Source organism: Bison bison, unplaced genomic scaffold (assembly GCF_000754665.1).
Source record: "Bison bison bison isolate TAMUID 2011002044 unplaced genomic scaffold, Bison_UMD1.0 scf7180017864057, whole genome shotgun sequence".
In the NCBI taxonomy this organism is placed as follows: Eukaryota; Metazoa; Chordata; class Mammalia; order Artiodactyla; family Bovidae; genus Bison; species Bison bison.
The window spans coordinates 1737018-1742036 of NW_011494629.1; the positions used below are offsets into that span (position 1 = coordinate 1737018).

Genomic DNA, 5019 nt, shown 5'->3' on the forward strand with positions numbered 1-5019 from the left:
CACAGAGGCCATAATAAATCAATTGCTTGCAGACTCATGCCAAAACCCTATTAGTGAGCAGCAAGGGACAATTAAGCTGTGGCAAATGAGCTGATGTACTTCAGTTATACAGCTGCATCTGGTGGCAGGTTTAAGTCAGAATCCGACACTGATTTTAGTTCATGTGGATCCCACCTATTATTTTATTTACCACTTCTGTCCATGCCTCTTTCCCACACTCCACACTTGTCTCAGTCACAGTTTTTTTTTCCCAGATAAGCCCTGAAGCTAACCCTAGCCAAAATGAGAAAAAAAAAAAAACAAATTTTCTGGGGAGTTTCTTTGAAGGGGGAAGATCCAATGATGAAATGGCAGAAGAGAATAGAATTGCCAAGAAAAAGAAAGCTACATTTAAAAGAAAATACCAAGAGTCCTACTTAAATTACAGGTTCATTGCAACAGGCAGTCCAAATTCTTCAAGCCTGCTTTGTATAATATATAGTGGCCGGCCATCCAAAGAAGCTATGAAACCCTCAAAATTGCTTTGCCACATGCAGACTGAGTACTCTGCATTAAAAGACAAGCCTTTGGAATTTTTCAGAAGAAAAAAAAATGTGAGCATGAAGAACAGAAGCAATTATCAAAGGCCATCACTTCATCAAATGTGTCTGCACTGAGAGCATCATTCTTAGTGGCTGACTGCAAGGCTAAAGTTAAGAAGCCCTTTACTCTTGGTGAGGAGTTGATCCCGCTAAGGACATTTGTCATGAACTTTGAGGAGAGGCTGCAGTTCAAAACGTGGCACATATTCCTCTTCGTTTAGCACCATAACTAGATGAATTGATGAAATAGCAGAGGATATTGAGGTACAGTTGTTAGAGAGAGTTAATGAGTCACTGTGGTATACAATCCAGGTTAACAAGTCTACCGATATTAACAAATAGGCAAGAACATTTGTTTTTGCACAGTTTCTCAGGAAAATGTGCAACAGAATATGCTATGTGCCCTTTAGTTGCAAATGAACACCACAGCTACAGAACTATTCAAGTCGCTGATTGATTATGTATTAGGAAAACTGAATTGGTCATTTTCTGTCTGTATTTGCACAGACAGATGGAGTAGAAAATGGCAACCCACTCCAGTATTCTTGCCTGGGAATCCCATGGATAGAGAAGCCTGGCAGGCTATGGGCCATGGGATTGCAAAGAGCTGGACACAACTGAGCGACTAAGCACTCATGTATGCAGGCACAGACAGAGTGGCTGCCATGACTGGATGGCAAAAAGGTCACTTCTTAATGTGACCCTACGCATTGTGTCATGCATAAAGAAATACTGTCTAGCTGAAAAATGTCACCTGAACTTAACAATGTTTTTCAGGATGTGATTAAAATTATCAACCATATTAAAATAAATGCTCTTAACTCACATCACACACCTCTGTGAGGAGATGGACACAGAGCACACACGTGTTCTCTTAAACACAAATGTGAGGTTGTTTTCTAAAGGTATATCACTGGCTAGTTTTTGAGTTATGAGAGCTTCTCGAAATAATTCTTTTAGAAAAAATGGTCACCACTGGCAGCATGTTTCACTGACACAGAATGGACCACAAAACTTGCTCACTTGTGTGACATATTCAACCTGCTCAATGAACTCAATCTGTCCCTTCAGGGGAGCATGACAACTTGTTCAAGTCAGCAGATAAAGTGGCTGCATTCAAAGTTAAACAGTAGTTATGGGGGTGAAAAGTTTGTTTTTTTTTTTTTTTTTAATATGTTTCAAACATTAGCAGAGATTTTGAAAGAGATTGAGCAAGAGCTTCTTTCTTCCAAATGGTGCATGATCACCTATCTCAGCTTTCAAAAGGGTTTGAGCATTATTTTCCAACCACAGATGATCCCCAAACTGGGAAGGAATGGATCTGCAGCCCATTTGTGAATAAACCAGGTGAATTGACTTTGGCCATGCTAGGAGAAGATTAGTTGCTTGAGATCACAAATGACAGTGGCCTTAAAAGTATGTTTGTGGCAGTTAAGGGCTCTGGCCAGCATGTGGGGATGAGAGGATCCCTGAGCCAGTCAGGTCTCTGCTTCTCTGGGGGCACAGCGTGGATGATGGCCTGTAGGGCCCCAGGTGTGCAGGTGGTGAGCTTAGGTGGCAGCAGCTCATCGGAGCACCTGGACACATTGGGGAAGGACAAGGTGGTGGTCTTCCTGAAGGGGATGCCAGAGCAGCCCCAGTGCCGCTTCAGCAATGCCATGGAACAGATCCCACAGCCTACAATGTGCTAGACAACCCCCAGCTCCCACAAGGCATTAAAGACTATTCCAACCAGCCCCCCATCCCACAAGTGTACCTCAACTGCAAGTTCATGGGGGAGGTGGTGACATTCTTCTGCAGATGCACCAGAACCAGGGAGCTGATGGAAGAACTGAAAAAGCTGGGGATCTGCTCTGCCCTCTTAGATGAAACAGAAGACCAGGACTCAAAGTGAGGGTGACTGAGCCAGGAGCCACTGGTGTCAGAATCACACTGCCAGAGAAGCCTTACCAATTCTGGTTTTCACTCTTCAGATGACTCCTTGCACTGATACCTCCAGTGTATAAGCAACAGGGTGATTTTAGTGATTTATCATGAATGTAATTGTAACCACTGGACTGTCATAATCAATGTTGTATTATAAGATTGCTGTTAACAAAATTCCTTCTTATGTTGTTCTTTGTTCTTTGCTCTTTTCCTGATTCAGGAGTAAACCTAGGAGCTTTTGAATCATCGTCATTGTTTGGGAGTCCTCTGCAAGTATGTCAGTCTGCAAAGATAATTTATACCCTCTCCCCAGTTTTTTGTAACTTGTTCTGTTAAGAAAAATAATGGACAAGGAAGACAATGAGATAACTGGGGTGCTTTTTTTTTTAAATAAACTTCCAACCCAGAGGGGGAAAAACTATGTTTGAGACAACTTCAAATCTCTATACATTTTGGATTAAAGTCAAGGCAGAATATACTGAGATTGCCACAAAAGCACTGAAAAGTCTGCTTCCATTTCCAACATCCTATCTTTGTGACTCAGGGCTTTCTGCAGTGACAGCGACCAAAACAAGATCGTGGAGTAGACTGGACATAAGCAACACACTTTCAGGTGTCTCTGTCTCCCATCACCCCCGGATAGGATCATCTAGCTGCAGGAAAACAAGCTCAGGGCTCCCACTGATTCTATGTTATGGTGAGTTGTATAATTATTTCATTATATATCATAATGTAATCATAGAAATAAAGTGCATAGTAAATGTAATATGTTTAAATCATCCTGAAACCAACCCCCACTCAGCCTGTGAAAAAACTGTCTTCCACAAAATTGGTGCCAAAAAGATTGGGCACTGCTGTTTTAAAGGTTGAATAATATTCCACTGTGTACAGGCATACCTTGGAGATATTGCAGGTGTGGTTTCAGACAACAAAAATATAGTGAATATTGCGACAAAACATTCCACATGAATTTTTGGGTTCCCCAGTGCATATTAAAGAAATGTTTATACAATATTGTAGTCTGTTAATATGCAATAGACTTATATCTGAAAAACCAATATACATACCATAATTTAAAAAAAACAGCTCTTAGTTTCAGTAGTCTTTCCTTTTGTATTTTTAGTCCTTTTTTTTTTTCATTTATAGCTGCCCTAATTTTTATTTCTTTCTTTCTGATAACATTCAACTTATATTCATTGTTTAGTTCCTTGATGTTCTTAGTTGTTGTAAGGTTGCTTATTTGAGAGCTTTCTTTTTTCTTAATGTATACTATTATCATTATAATCTTGCTTTCTAGAACTTCTCATAAGTTTTAGTATGTTGTATTTCATTTTTATTCGTCTCAAAATATCTTTCCTATTTCCTTTTGATTTCTCTTTTAACCCTTTTGTCATTCAGGAACATGTTTTCTTAATCTCCATATATTTGTGATGAGCTTCCCTAGTGGTTCAGCAGTAAAGAATCCACCTATAATGTACAAGACATGGATTTGATTCCTGGGTCAGGAATATCCCCTTGAGAAGGAAATGGCAACTCACTCCAGTTATTATTGCCTGAGAAATCTCATGAACAGAGGAGCCTGCCAGGCTACAGTTCATGGGGTCACAAGTGTTGGACATGACTTAGCAACTAAACAACAAAAACATTTGTGATATGTCTGGCTTTCCTACTGTTATGGATTGTCATATCATTGTGGTTGGAAAAGAAAGTTAGAGTAATTTCAATTATATTAAATTTGTTAAGACTTGTTTTGTGACCTAACACATTAACTATCATGGTGAGCATTCCATGTATGCTTGAGAAGAATGTGTATTCCAGGGGTATTGGATGAAATGTTCTGCATGTTTCTGTTAGGTTCATCTGATCTGATGTGTAGTTTAAGTCCAATATTTCTCTATTGATTTTCTTTGGGGATGTTCTCTCCATTGTTGAAAGTTGGGTAATGAAGTCCCACGGTATTATATTGCTGCCTATTTCCTGCTTCAAGTCAGGAAATAATATTTGTTTTCTATATTTAGGGTACTCTGATGTTGGATGAATAAAAATTTATAATTCTATTAATATATCCTCTTTGTAAATTTATTCTTTATGTGGAATGTGGAATTCTATTAATATATCCTCTTTGTAAATTTATTCTTTATGTGGAATGTGGAAAATTCTGAAAGAGATGGGAATACCAGACCACCTGACCTGCCTCTTGAGAAACCTGTATGCAGGTCAGGAAGCAACAGTTAGAACTGGACATGGAACAACAGACTGGTTCCAAATAGGAAAAGGAGTACGTCAAGGCTGTCTATTGTCACCCTGCTTATTTAACTTATATGCAGAGTACATCATGAGAAATGCTGGGCTGGAGGAAGCACAAGCTGGAATCAAGATTGCTGGGAGAAATATCAATAACCTCAGATATGCAGATGACACCACCCTTATGGCAGAAAGTGAAGAGGAACTCAAAAGCCTCTTGATGAAAGTGAAAGTGGAGAGTGAAAAAGTCGGCTTAAAGCTCAACATT

At 39.4% G+C, this 5019-nt stretch overlaps 1 pseudogene; it reads left to right on the forward strand.

Moving 5' to 3' along the window:
- Positions 1-2095: 2095 nt before the first annotated feature.
- On the forward strand, positions 2096-2475 carry LOC104985734 (annotated as a pseudogene).
- The last annotated feature ends 2544 nt before the right edge of the window (positions 2476-5019 follow it).